This window comes from Myotis yumanensis, unplaced genomic scaffold (genome assembly GCF_028538775.1).
Source record: "Myotis yumanensis isolate MYYU_CA2020_CCGP unplaced genomic scaffold, mMyoYum1.0.hap1 SCAF_11, whole genome shotgun sequence".
NCBI lineage: Eukaryota > Metazoa > Chordata > Mammalia > Chiroptera > Vespertilionidae > Myotis > Myotis yumanensis.
Genome location: NW_027223762.1, coordinates 7,645,190 through 7,660,679, shown reverse-complemented (window position 1 = coordinate 7,660,679; position 15,490 = coordinate 7,645,190). Strand labels below are relative to the sequence as shown.

The 15,490-nt window shown below is 44.7% G+C and overlaps 1 pseudogene; it reads left to right on the top strand.

Annotated features, from left to right (window-relative positions):
- Window positions 1–13,204: 13,204 nt before the first annotated feature.
- LOC139019602 (phosphatidylinositol 3-kinase regulatory subunit beta pseudogene) lies at window positions 13,205–14,114 on the top strand (annotated as a pseudogene).
- The last annotated feature ends 1,376 nt before the right edge of the window (window positions 14,115–15,490 follow it).

Sequence of the window (15,490 nt, the reverse complement as noted above, 5' to 3'; positions counted from 1 at the left end):
TTGGTGTTCAGCCTTGCTCCCTCAGTGGTTTGACCAACCTTACAATGGCCTGAAAATAGATCCCATTGCCTCCACCCCCACCACCGTTAAATAAGGTTATTTTTTAGCACATACTTTCTTGATATGGGACCCTGAGCTTGTGGATACCATGCTGCAGCCAAAACATTAATGAATCCTGGCTTGTCTCTCAATCGAATGTGGTGAATGGTTGGGACATAGCATTTACCCTCTGTGCTCCAGCATCAATATCATTAAACTCCACTGTCAGAATTGTCTCAGTAGGAGAGTGTGCAGTGTGGGTTTTGGTTGAAGAGGCAAAGAACATGGGATAAGCTCTCTACTCAATAGACTTACAGTGATGAAGGTAAGTGTTCTTAGCCCAGACATTAGAGTCAGTTCTTTAATGTTCTTTGTATTTGTATTGGGGCAATTGGTTTTCCTGATGGGATTACTCCCCTAAAATGGTCATGGAAATTAGAAGGGAAATATACATTTTTACTTTACATTTAAATATAAGTAAAATACATGCAGTGTGCTTTATGTCTATAAATTGATATATATTACATACTAGAGGCCCGGTGCACAAAAATTTGTGCACTCAGGGGAGGGGGGTCCCCCAGCCTGGCCTGTGCCCTCTCGCAGTCTGGGACCCCTCAGGAGATAATGACCTGCTGGCTTAGGCCTGCTCCCGGGTGGCAGAGGGCAGGCCCAATCCCTAGGTGCAGCACCTGGTCGGGCTCAGAGCAGGGCCGATTGGGGAGTTGGGGCGCCGCCCCCTGTCATGCACAGAGCAGGGTGGATCGGGAGGTTGCCATGCCACCCTCAGTCACACTCAGGGTAGGGCCGATTGGGGAGTTGGGGCGCCACCCCCTGTCATTCACAGAGCAGGGCGGATGGGGAGGTTGTGATGCCACCTCTAGTCACGTTCAGGGTAGGGCCGATTGGGGGGTTGGGGCACTGCCCCGTCACACTCAAGGCAGGGTCGATGGGGAGGTTGTGGCGCCACCCCCTGCCACGCAAAGAGCAGGGCCGATCAGGGGGTTGGGGCGCTGCCCCCTGTCACACACAGAGCAGGGACCAACACGGGGGTTGGGGCTCCGTACCCTGTCACACACAGAGCAGGGTCAATCAGGGGTTTGGGAAGCTCCCCCCGTCACGCACAGAGCAGGGCCGATCAGGGGGTTGGGGCACTGCCCCCTGTCACGCACAGAGCAGGGTCCGTGGGGGGGGGGGGAGTTGGGGCGCCGCCCCCTGTCACACTCAGGGCAGGGCCGATGGGGAGGTATGGCTCTACCCCGTCTCACATAGAGCAGGGCCCGTGGGGCGGGGGTTGGGGCGCTGCCCCCTGTCATGCTGATCCCGGTGCCGGGAGGCCTCGAGGCTCCACTGATCCCGCCTGGCAGGGTCACAGATCCGGGTCCCAGACCGCAGACAGCCTTGCCTGCTGCCGCCTGCCTTCAGTATGCAAATTAGCCGCCATCTTGTTGCTTCAGGGTGGGGGTCCCCACTGGGGTGCCTGGCCAGTCTGGGTGAGGGGCTGAGGGCCGTTTTCAGGCTGGTGGGCGACTGGAGCTCCAAACCTCTCCTTTTTCTCTTTTTTTTTTATTCTGGCATTTATTTACCTTCTATGGCTGTCACTGGAGCTGAGAGCCGGCTTTCTCTCTGAGGCTCGGCTGAAAGCAGGTTTCTGGCCTTTGTTTTCTGTATTTGAAACAATGTTGCGACTCCAGCTCTGAGATCCCGGCTGACTGACAGGAGCTTTCTGGGCTTTTGTTTATCTTCTGTAAATGTTACTATGTTTCCAACTGAAGCTCAGAGGCCGCGGGGAACGTTGGAGTCCCCTGTCACTGAAGGAAGCAAGCCTCCCTGTTCGCATCAGCTGCCTGGCTGCCGGCCGCCATCTTGGCTGACAGTTAATTTGCATATACTCACTGATTAGCCAATGGGAAGGGTAGCGGTCGTACGCCAATTACCATGTTTCTCTTTTATTAGTGTAGATAGCACATCTACTTAAAATATGATGTATGTATAAAATATAACAAAGATTTCATAGTAACTATGGCAGAGGCAATAATGCTCACCATGTGGCCCATTTGCTCTCCTTGTAGCCTACTTCTGTTCAATGGATTCTGGTTAGAAATGATACTTGTCCCCTTCAGACCTAATCATAGAACAGCAGTTGTGATTTCTCTGTGTTTCTCTCTTCCTTTGCATTGATGGATAAGGGGGGTTCCAAATGGGTGTGGCTACAAGATGGTGGAGCACCCATTAGCTGGAACCCAAGAGCAGATCCCCCCTTCCATCCCACTTCTTTGCTGACTCACAAGGAACAGGTAATACTTTGTTGTGGTAAGCCACTGGGATCCTATAATTAATTTGCTATCACAATAAATTCTATTCTGTCGTGGCTAACATAGTAACTATTCCTTGGAATTCTCTAAACCAAGCCTCAAGTAGAGTTTTAAACTCAGCATCAAGAGGAGCAGGTTTTAGGAGCAATGATTGCTTTCCATTAGTCTTTTCTCAAATTGATGTAAAAGTCAAGTAATAACTCAATTTTATCAAAAATGTTTAAGTACTTTCCTCTTAAATCTGAATAATTTTGTTTAAAACTCCAAACTCTTCCATGTAGATGAGATTTAAATGCTTTCAGCCCAGCCGTTGTAGCTCAACCATTGAGCATTGACCCAGGAATCAAAAGGTCATCGGTTTGATTCCTGGTCAGGGCACATGCCTGGGTTGCAGACTTGATCTCCAGTGGGGGGCTTGCAGGAGGCAGCCGATCGATGATGCTCTCTCTATCCGGTTATATCTCTCTATCCCTCTCCCATTCTCTCTCTCTAAAAAAATAATAAAAACATTTTTTAAAAAATAAACAAATGACCCTGGCTGGTTTGGCTCACTGGATAGAGCGTCGGCCTGTGGACTCAAGGGTCGAGGGTTCGATTCCGGTCAAGGGCATGTACCTTGGCTGCGGGCACATCCCCAGTGAGAGGCGTGCAGGAGGCAGCTGATCGATGCTTCTCTCTCATCGATGTTTCTGACTCTCTATCCCTCTCCCTTCCTCCCTGTAAAAAATCAGTAAGATGTATTAAAAAAAAAATAAAAAATAAACAAATGCTTTCAAAGTTCCTCTTTTTTTTTTTTAAGGGATGAGAGAGAATCATTGATTTACTGTCTCCTGTCTGCCCCCAACCGGGAATCAAGACTGCATCCTGGACATGTATCCTTGGCCAGAATCAAAACCAGGACCCTTCAGTCTGCTGGCAGACACTCTATCCACTGAGCCAAACCGGTTAGGGCTTCAAAGTTTCTCTTATTTCTCAACTGTCTTTCAGGCAGAGGGCCTTACCATAACAACTGAGGACACTCCCAAATACAGTTTCTTAGAATTAGGATTATTAGAATTAGAATTAGAATTAGAATTAGAATTAGAATTAGAATTAGAATTAGAAGGCAGAGGCCTTGCAGTTGTGTTTCAGGTGTGTTACCGAAGGTACCCACCAGATATTTTTGTGACATTAAGATAATTAAACTAATGTTTATCATGTAAAAAAAATAAATCTAAGAATATGAACAGAGCAGTGCTCTGCCAACTTCCTGAATTATGTGAAATAAAATGAAACAGTGAAACAAATGTTTTTCACAATTCATCCACCTGGCTGGATCCAAGTGATACAGGAGGAAGCAAACACTTTGGTGGTTTGAGTTCAAGACTATGAGCAGTAAGAATAATGGACTGCTTGCTAACTTCCTTACTTCACTAGGGTTTTAGGAGGGTTAAACTGGTTAAAACACTTTGAAGATGACAAATGTTTAAGTGCTGGGCATTATTATTATCTGAAATTATTACTACATCAATTGCTTGTGTAATCAAGTATTATTATTGGAAGCTCTGCAAGAAAGTCTAATCTTTGGAGATTTTCGGCTCTCTTTGCAGAACAAAGAGGCATAGGTATCATTTATCCTAAGTACTTTAGACATGTAGATCAAGAGTATCTAGACAGTGAGTGAGTATTTCTTGTTTGCCCATATTTCAACTAATAAGAACTTTGTATTTATTGGCATCACCCAAAAAGCAATATGGTACTTTGGGAAGGAAAAAAAAATACAAGATTTAGATTCTAGAATAAGGTGAAACTAACATGGAACCTACCCAAACGTTTTCAGCTGAGATTAAACCCTCCTGGCTATTTGAATAAATTGCTCTTTAAGTAATTAAAACTGTAGCCTATGGTCTTTAGTAAATTCTAGTAATTTCTCTGTAGTCTGTTTCAAGTATTTTTCTGTCTGGCTTCTTTCCAAAGAGTACACCTGTGTGTTAGTTGAACAATGTCTTACTGAAAGATGAAATTAACTAATTTTGTTTGATTTGGATCTTGCTTAAAAGTCTGAAGTTAGATATTTATATGCACAGCCACATAAAGAATACTAGCTTAAATTATTCCACCAGGGACTATAATAAGATTTCCATTTAGCCAATAGAACATTAGAATATGCTTAGCTAATGAAAACGATTCATCTCTGTGTTTCTATCAAGCACAAGAGTGGGAGGAGGGGCAAAAAACTATTATTTTAACTATAGAACTTCTGGTATTTTCATTTTCTTCCCTTCCATGCTACATCCTCTCCCTAAATTTATTCACTTTTGTTTCTGAACTTTGAAAAGACTGTGATCTATTTTAATTCATGAAAACTCAATAAAACATTGTTTTGTCATAAAATAATGGGTCTTTAATGCCTTTGATCTCCCCCCTTTCCATGTAAAATAAAAGCCTAATGATTCCTATTAAGTGGGAGGAATAACGTTTATTCCAATAACTACTTTCACTTTATGAGGGCAATTTAAGTTTTCACTTGTGCCCATTAATTATATGGGATGTCACAAATGTTAGGAGATGGTATTTGTTTATGTTTCCAATCTTTATCTCAATCACAGTTTTCTCTTTATACAGAATTAACACATAACTGAGTAGGGGTGCCAAAAAGCACCCTTCCACCACCTCCAGAGTGCAGGTGTGCGCAGTGAGAATCTGGTGCCATTCACTACCGTGCTAATTTCTGACAATCATACTTTCCACCAAGGCTGCACCAGAATGGCCTCAGGAGCCCCCATCTTGCTGTCAGAACATACAAATTCTCCTGGCACTTAACATGTGGGCTTTACCGGGCCTTGACAGGAGGAATACTGCTGATCTCCCTAGCCAGGCTATCTGGTGCCTAACACAAGAGACCAAGTCAAGAAAGAGAGACAAAGTTCAGTTCAAGAAAGAAAGACGGCTTTTAATTGTATAATGGGCCTCTTATATCGCATCCCAAATCTTTTGCAAACTGCCTTGGGGAAGGTAATGAATGGTTGCAATTAAAAAAAATTCAACTCTACAATAAAAAAATAGAGAAACAATAAATGAGAAAGATAAAACTAGTTTAGAAATAGGTATCATGTGAGAAACGTTAGGCAAAAAAGTAGAACATACAGATGCTTAAACAGATTGGAATGGATGGAAGAACCAAGTAGGCACTCAATATTCATGAAGAAGATGATACATCAAATTTTCATGAGGCACTAAATATTCATGAAATCTTTAGCCACCTGTTGGTGATGCCAATTTAACCTCTACTTGTTCTCAACACACCACTTAGTTTGGGGTGCTTGTTATGCAGCCTTAATATTTGTGGGACTCCAGTGACCCACAGAACTGATGCCCAAAAAGCATAAGTAGAATCTGCATCTTTGAAGGCCATATGTCCAAAACTTTAACCACACACATACAAGAAAAGCCTAATTGTATTGATATATAAAGAGCTCTTACAAATCAATAAGAAAATATAAACGCAATTTTTAAAATTGGCAAAAGTTATGAACATGCAAGTTCACAGTAAAAGAAATGTGTTAAAGCATGTTTTAGAAGTGTATATGATCAAAGAGAGACATGAAAAGAGGGTAGAGTTTGGCCTTCAGGTACTCTCATAGCTGCCCTTTTATAGCTCCTTCAGCATTGGGGTGAGAAGAGAGAGAGAGAGGGAGGAACTGGCAGATAAATGCTGCGTTCTCTTCTCTGGGGGGTGTTGGGGCAGGCAAGCCCATGCTGGCTCTCCTGAGCAGCACACATGTGCTTCTTTGGACGGATATGCATTCATCTAACTCAGTGGTTCTCAACTTTCTGGCCCTTTAAATACAGTTCCTCATGTTGTGACCCAACCATAAAATTATTTTCATTGCTACTTCATAACTGTAATGTTGCTACTGTTATGAATCGTAATGTAAATATCTGATATGCAGGATGGTCTTAGGCGACCCCTGTGAAAGGGTCGTTCGACTGCAAAAGGGATCGCGACCCACAGGTTGAGAACCGCTGCTCTAACTCATCAGATTCACCCCCCAAAAATGTACAAGGTATTGCGAGGAATGTCTTAGGATGCAAATTCTGATGAAGGTGGTCTGGGGTGGGGCTGAGGTTCTGCTCACTTAGACATTTAGATTTCATGTAGCTTATTCTGTCCCAGCCCTTTCCATGGAACACTGATGTCTCTGGTGTGAGGGGTTTGCTACCCTAAAGTCACAGTGTCTCCCTCCACTAAATGGGGTGAATGGATCACTCCAACACTCCGTGTCACCTTTTGTCACACAGATTCAAGAGAAGTAAATGGCTACAATTCTCACAAGAGAAAATTCTGTCATGGACCCTACTAAGGAGATACTATTGCAAAGAATCCAAAGGACATTCTCTGGGAGTGGTTCCATGGCATGAGCCACAGGAATAGTATTGGGGTTAAGGCCCTCCATCCCTCCTTCATTTCCCTCTTCATTCTTTTTCTACCTGATCTTTAACTTATAGCCTTGCTACTCACAGGGGAATTTGTTAGAAACATAGAAACTCGGCCCCACCGCAGGCCACCTTCATCAGAATCTGCACCCTAACAAGATCCTCAGGTTATTCTGAAACACATTCAAGTTGGAGAAGTACCAATTTATAAAATTTCTGGATTCTCCCACTCCCACTATTCATAGTCACATTTATTTTTAGTGAGGTGGATCTGTGGGGGGAGGAGGGGTGGTAGCCCTATTCCTCTTTTATTCTCCTTCATCTGCACAGCATTTTAGTTCTGGACCCATTCTTTCTCTTTTTCTTCTTACCCTTTCTTGTGGCCTTTGCCCTTCTCCTTCGGTTGATAAATGGCTGTCCAGGCTCCTTGGCCTCACTTATCCCTCTCCCAGTGAGGCTGGAAAAGCACCCCAGAATCAGCTGTGGCTGGCTTGACAGTCCCCACCCTGCCTCTTCTCGTGCCAGATGTAATCATTCCCAGAGTTCAGAGGTTTATGACTTGTTTCTTGTAGTTCCAAATGTGCGGTCAAGATGCCCTGGTGTTGAGTTGGCAGGACTAATGGCTTATTTAAATATTTTCCAATTCTGCTCTTTCAGAACACTTCTACCACGTTGATATCGCTTGCATGGGAAGATGAATGTAGTGAAATCGTATGGCTCGTGTCTTTAAACTGCTGTACTGATTAAGTCACTATGCCGGCAGTTTCCACAAACTATGAAAGAAAGGGTATCTGTCATGGACCCTACTCAGGAGATTTTTGCCCCCAAAATTTTTCCATAGATTCTTGGATGCACTTTGTGATTTTGCTTCCTAAACATGGCAAGAAATTATATGTGAAGTCCAGAAAAGGCAAAGATGGCTTTCTGCGTTTCTCGGGTACTTGGGGAATTCACCTGCATCCACAGAGCCCAATGCCTTTATATGAATGCACACACACACATACACACATGCACACACATGAACATATACATGCACATATTGCCCAAGCTTTTTGTCACCTTCAGAAACAGGGGGGAAAAAAAGGTTATCTATAGAAAGAAAAATCAACTGTAAAACTGGTGAGGCTATGCCTCTTATAGGCATTAGGATACTGAGGACAATTCAGCTAAAATTGACATTTAAAACAAGCTGCAGATAATTTTCCCCCTAATTGAGTCAGCCACTTAGATAAACTGAGGCCATTTGGGACTCGTTGAAAGAATAATGGTCCCAAAGAGCATCCCTTGATGAGACAACGGTGACATCTGGACTCTCCAGACTTCTGCCATCCAGCGTGAACGTCTGTGCTGTGGGTCCATAAACAGCTCCGTAAACAAGTCTATTTCTAGTCTGGTCTAGTCATGATCAAAGTTCTAAATGTTCAGCAAAGGCCATCCTGCTTACCTAACATCAACAAATAATCTCTCCAAAAATCTAAACCAACACTCACACAGGCAACAAAAGAGAAAAAATAAATTGGACAAAACTTTTGTGCATCAAAGAACACTGTCAATAGAGTAAAAAGACAACCCACAGAATGGAAGAAAATATTTTCAAATCATATATCTGATAAGAGCTTAATGTCCAGAATATATAAAAAGCTCCTACAACTCAACAACAAAAAGACAAACCCAAATTAAGAATGGGCATAGGACTTGAATAGGTATGTCTCCAAAAAAAAAATACAAATGGCCTATATGCACATGAAAAGATACTCAATGTCACCAGTCATTAGAGAAATGCAAATCAAAATCACAATGAGATTGCTATAATTTAAAAAAAAAATACCAGGGGTTGGTGAGGATGTAGAGAAATTGGAACCCTTGTGCGCTGATGGTAAGAATATAAAATAGTGCAGAGCCCCTCCGGAAAACAGTTTGTTACTACCTCAGAAAACTAAACCTAGAATATTTGATGCAACAATTCCACTCATATGTATATGCCCCCACAGAATTGAAAATAGGGACTCAGACATATTTAATGCCAGTGTTCATGGTAGCATTATTGTCAACAGCCAAAAGGTGAAAAGAGCCCAAGTGTTCATCGGTAGATGGACCAAGAGATAAACAAAATGTGGTATACACACAGAACAAAATATTGTTCAGCCATAAAAAGGAATGGAGTTCTGATACATGCTACAATGTGGATGGACCTTGAAAACCTTATGCTAAGTGAAATTAGCCAGACTCAAAAGAAAAAATACTGTGTGCCTATGCTTAAATGAAATACCAAAAAGAGGCAAATTCATAGAGGCAGGAAATAGATTGCCTGGGCCTGGGGGAGGGAGCAAGCACCTAAATGGGTAAGTCACCCAGATTCACGAGGGGAAGCCATGGACTCCCCTCTTCATGGAAGGACCTGGCAAGCTTTCCCTTGTCTGACTCTACATTTTCTCCTCTCGTTCCCTTCTGGCCTGGGAGCCCTCCAGCTGAAAGGGCTCCCATTCTTCCTCCTGGTTCTCACTCTGCTCTCTGGCCTCACTAAGAAACAGTAACTATTAAAAGACAAAACAAAACTGAGAATTTCACTGCCAGGCAAAAATGCAAAAACACTTAAGGAATGGCCTGGGAATCTCTAAAGAGCCCTCCGTCTAGAGGGGAAACAAACAAAAAACACTTAACACATAAATACAGTCTGAGAAATGCTGTAACTGATGCATGCGTTTCAGAGGAGGGTGGGACTACCTGGGCAGGGTGGCCGTGGGAGTAGGGACACCTTCACAGAGGTGTCCTCATAAATAAACAACAGTATCTTCAGGGGAGAAACATTTGCCATTTCAGTGGCACCACTAGTTTAGCGAATACTTTTATCTCTCATCATATAAATGACTTCAAATGTCAGTATTACTTAACATAGAGCATTGTTTTACTAGAAAAATGTTGATGTTGTTTGGGTCCGTTTTGCTCTACTTCCTTTGCTTTTTCACCCTGTTGAACTTTACCCTGGATTAAATGTCATCTGAGTTCGGATAAAGTTCTACCACCACCTGTGACCACGAATGCCTCCATGTTTTCACATAGAAATCTTGGCCAAGTTACTTGATTTCATACCAGCTGTGGCAAAGTAGGACGATTACCTAATGCAGCCCAACAAATAATGTGACAGTTGTTTCGGGACCTGCCTTGATGTTATCACTGCTGTAGTCGTCTCATTTATTACCCTCTCCAGCTAACCCTCCTCAACCTACTTAGCTGCTCCATAATCTTTCCCTGTGAGCTCCCTCGATGATCTTACTGTACTTAGCCCAAGGTTTTGCTTTGTTTGGTTTTCGCGAGACATTTATGTGTTCCAAATAAATTTTTCCTTTTTAGCTAAATCAAGCAGCAAAGCTCCTGAAGATGCACTGGTTTGGGATACTCTCCACCCCCAGATTCAGGGCATGATAATCCAAGATCATGGGGATTATGATCAATGATGTATTGCCCTATTTTAGATTAGTAGTGGAACCAGACAGACTCTACATAGAGCCTGCCCCCTCTGGCACATCACACTGAGTTTTTCTGAGCTGGCTGTGACCATCACAATACAAAGCAAGCACTCTGGAAGTGTAGGAGAGGCAGATGATTACAATCTAAGGAGATACTGAAGACTGGAAAGATAGGAGGTGGAACTGGACCTTCGAGGCTGGGTAGAATTCAGAAAGTTTAGAACAAGAGAAAGGCCCACCAAGGAAATGGAACATCTTGGGCAGGACACCATGGTAGAGAAAGGCCCAGTTAGTTTTGGTGAAGACTGAGTTTTTTGGGTGGGGCATAGAAGTAGGGAAAGGGAAGTAATTGGGTCAGAGCCAGATCGTGTAGGATTTGGGATGCCAAGTAGGACGTGGACTTTGTTATGGATGGAGAGGTTTTAAAAAACTTAATAATTAGGATGCCAGCTGCTGAAAGGATGAGGAGCAGGAGTAAAGAAATGTTGTGGCAGCCGGAACCGGTTTGGCTCAGTGGATAGAGCGTCGGCCTGCGGACTGAAGGGTCCCAGGTTTGATTCCGGTCAAGGGCATGTGCCTGGGTTGCGGGCACATCCCCAGTGGGAGATGTGCAGGAGGCAGCTGATCGATGTTTCTCTCTCATCGATGTTTCTAACTCTATTTCTCTCCCTTCCTCTCTGTAAAGAAATCAATAAAATATATTATAAAAAAAAAAAGAAATGTTGTGGCAATCAAGCTGATCAAACTGAAGTCAGGTTGGATATGAGAAAGTAGGAGTAAAGGGCTGGTATGAAGAAGAAGAAAAGCCAAAGATTAGACAATGCATATCAAAATACTCTCCCAGTGCGAGATCCAAGGGAGGCAGTCAACAAATACTCATTGAAGTTGATGGTTCCAGGATTTGGAGTGTAGGTGGCTGGGGATGACATTTGCCAGAATCAGGAAAAGAAACCTGGGCATTGGCAGGAAGATCATGGACATGTATTTGAGGTGTTTTGGAGACATGCAGGTAGAGATGACTAATTGGCATTGGACTTACCAATCTGGAGCTTGGGAAAGGAGATGTACTCTTCCAACCCTACTTCAGAGCAAATAAAAATAATGCTGTTCAAGAAAGTAGCTCAATGATTTGGTCTAATCACCCACAAGTGCTGATTTATCATAAATGAGATTCCTTTCCATCATTATTACATTTACACTTAACTTCCTAAAGCCCCTTCTGTGTTCTAAAAGAGTTTGCTTTATGTGTCAACACAGGCCCTGGCTCATGCTCCAGCCCCAGATACAGGGGAAATGCAAAGCTCTCTTAACTCTGAGGGACCCAAAGGAAGAGTGCCTCAACTTGGCATAGCTCCTCTCCCGGGCTTTGCTCTTAGTAACTTGCATTGTAACAACTCTGTTAACACAGGCCACCACGCTATGAAATTCAAGTGGGATTGGTAAAAGACTCTTACGGTCTCATACAGTCCCTAAGTTTTATCTTGGAATATGGTTTAGTCACTTCATCAAGATTCAAGAGATTTAACTATCCAAAACCATTTCTTAAAGTGCTGATTTAATTGCTGTTGTATTTCACTGCCTTTCACATATGTTCTTGAAGCATTTTGACCACATGTAGCCAGATGAACTAGAGAATGAATTTCTAGAGTAATTTCTTAGGAGCCAAGAAGTAAGAATGGGGATTTTATTCTACAGTTCAAGAGGCACAAGCCCTAGCATGTCTGGAAACAGACAGAAGCACAGCCACATAAATATGTTTCCCATTTGCCACCCTGGGGAACCTCTTCTACCTGTTCATTTTCTCTCCGAGGATAAAAAATGCAGACGCAACCTGGACCTTGGAAAGTGACTTCTGTGCCACAGTGGACAATGGTGTTAGGTTCAGATCTGCATCGGGAGATTTTCCAACAATGATGAGAGCCAGGTGTGTGCCTCCCGAGTCCTCTCACAGCCTTGCCTTCTGTTCAGTATCTCCTCTCCCTGGTCTGCCTACAACGAAAGCCCCAGAGGAGGTTTCTCAGGCTTCCTGGTAAGCACAAACCCACCTTGGTGACCCAGAGCACGGCCACCAAGCCACTAGGCAAACTCCCAGCCAAGTCGGAAAAGGTGGGAGCTTCTACTGCGTATGGGAATACTATATGCTATGAGTCTCTCTAGTAAGAGATGAAAATAGACTCACCTAACCAGTAGAGTCAATGTTACCATTTCCTCCCCCTAGGGCTTTATTAGTCCACAAAGCTTATTTTCACCTTATATCTGAATATATATATTTAAAGCCAGCTACCATAATGCCGCAACGACCAGAACAACCAGAGAAACACCAGGCCTCTCGCCCAGGCTGGCCCGCCCGCCCCCCCAGGGAGCGGTTAGGGGGGCCCCTAGGCAACGCGATAGAAGGTGCGAGTTCGATGGGGGAAGGTCTTAAGGGTCTGCGGGGTGGGGTGGTCGGCCGGAGTAGGTGTGGAGGGCGCTGGGGAAGGAAGGGGAAGATCCGACTGGAAAACGGCTCAGCACAGTACCTTTCTCATTGCGAACCAGGACGGCGCCGGCCGTGGACTGAATGGCCGGTTGTTTCATGAGTGCGCTTGGGACCGACATGTTCATGGCAGCGGCAGTGCTCCCGAAACTTCCCTGATTCCAAATAGTCAACAGCTATCAACGCCGTAGAACAGAAAAATCCTCTCCAACTAGAGGCCCTGGGCCAACGCGACTGAAGGAAACACCGCTTAAGGAGAAGCTAGAGGAACCGGAAGTGTGCAACCAGAGGATGGTGGGATTGTGGAGGACGCCTGGGCGCCCAGAGGATGGTGGGATTGTGGAGGACGCCTGGGCGCCCAGAGGATGGTGGGATTGTGGAGGACGCCTGGGCGCCCAGAGGATGGTGGGATTGTGGAGGACGCCTGGTCGCCCAGAGGATGGTGGGATTGTGGAGGACGCCTGGGCGCACAGAGGATGGTGGGATTGTGGAGGATGCCTGGGCGCCCAGGGCTAGAAGGTGAGCCTGTTACTACACGTAGTCAGACCTATAGTCCTCAGTCTCAGAGCATTTGGACGTGACTTACGGCGGGAAATTGCTACCTTGGTTTGAAGCGGAGGACACGAGCCGCGAGTAGGACCAGCTCTACGAGGAACACACACGCGCCTCCCAGGAGCTGCAGGTGAAGCACCGCAATCAAAGCCTTCAATGAAACCATCACGATCTTCGAAGAGCAGGGCCAGACTCCAGAGAAGTGCCGCAGAGAGTATCTGGAGCGCTTCCAGCGTGAGGGCAATGAAAACGAGATGCGTAGGATCCTGCTGAGCTCAGAACGGCGCAAGTCTCACATCGCCGAGATCCACGAGAGCCGGGAGCTGCGAACACAGGCCTTGGACAACCGGGAGATCGATCAGCGCATGAACAGCCTGAAGCCAGACCTCATGCAGCTGCGCAAAATCCGAGACCTGTACCTGGTTTGGCTCAGCCAGAAAGGCGCCCGGCAGAAGAAAATCAACGAGTGGTTGGGAATCGAAAATGAGCCTGACGACCAGTATGCACTGATGGAGGATGAGGATGACCTCCCCACCATGAGGAACGAACCTGGTATGTGGACAAGATCAACCGCTCGCAGGCTGAGGAAATGCTGAACGGCAGGCGGGAGGGTACCTTCCTCATCCGTGAGAGCAGCCAGCGGGGCTGCGGTGCCTGCTTGGTGGTGGTGGACAGAGATACCCAGCACTGTGTCATCTACCGCTCGGCCACTGGCTTGGGTTCTCGGAGCCCTACAACCTGTACGGGTCTCTGAAGGAGCTGGTGCTGCATGACCAGCACACCTCCCTCGTGCAGCACAACGATGCACTTACCGTCACACTGGCACATCCCCCCGCCCCCGCAGCCCACTGACTCATACAGGCAGGACTCCATCTTTCTGTCTATCTCTCTTCTTTGTGAATCTTTCTCTGTCTCAATCTCTCTTGCTTTCTCTGAGTCTCTCTCTTTCTGTCACTCCTTCTATCCCCATCTCTGTCCTCTCTCTCTCTTAGTCTATGTACCTCTAAGTCTCTGTTAGAGGACTATACCTCCTCCTGGCAGGTGGGTTTTGTATTTTACGTTGATACTGATGTGGATATAAAACATTGAACTCAAAAAAGGAAAATGGGATAGTGATGAATAAGAAACTTTGGAGACAGTGAAGGGCAGTTTGTCCAGATTGTTGAGAGCTCAGAATTAGAGTTTAATTGGGATAGAAATCCTCCTCATAGCACCTGATGCCTGAAATCTGAGGACTCTACTTTTAGGTTTTCCAGTTCACGTTTTTGGAGACTGCCTATTAAAACACTCCTGGCTGGAAAGTGTTCGTATAGAAGCCCATAACTATTAAGTGTTTGCTGTGTTTACCATGCTTAGCTCTCTGTAAGGAATATGGAATAATGTTAAACGCCTCATGTTCTCAAGAAGCTTGACTTTTAAAATAAAAAATAAAGAAGAAATATAAATATTAAAAAGAAAATGCTTGAGTTTTAGGGGTTAAATCAAGCAGCCAGGCAAGCGGTTAGGGGTGATCAGGCAGGTAAGCAAAGCAGTTAGGGGCCAGCAGTCCCAAATTGAGAGAGGGATGTCCGACTGTCGGTTTAGGCCCAATTTGCTAGATCAGGCCTAAACCGGCAGTCAGACATCCCCCAAAAGGTCTCAGATTGTGATGCAGGCCAGACTGAGGGACCCCCACACCAACACCACCATCATGCACAAATTTCCTGCACTGGGCCTCTAATTTTTTTTAATAAAAATCGACATTTTCTTTCCAGGAAGTCTTTTCCAATGTTCACTAAATTTATTACATTTGAAAATATTTTTAATATAAAACTATCATTTGTAATGAAATTAAACTTGTTTCCCTGTTTCTTTCCTCCTGTGCTTTAAGTTTTATCTTCTCCTGAGGTTGTCACAGGAAAGAGCACCAGGTGAAAAGTCCAGAGGGCTGTCTTCCGGTCTGGACCCTGCCAATAATGTTGGAAAACATAGAGGTCAGTTAATCCTTCCTCTCCCCTCAAAGGGCACACATTCTGAGCCCCTTGCCCCATGAGACTGCTGTGAGCTTCAGACAGGAACCATGTCTGTGAAATCAATTGAAAACCCACCATGAGCCAGAGCAAGGAAAGGATGCTTCAAATTTTCCATAGATATTTCACATCAAACATCATATCATTTCGATGTACTCCATTTCCTTTGATATTATTCATAGCTTTGGCCCTCAAATAGTTCACATTCTTAGAATTAAC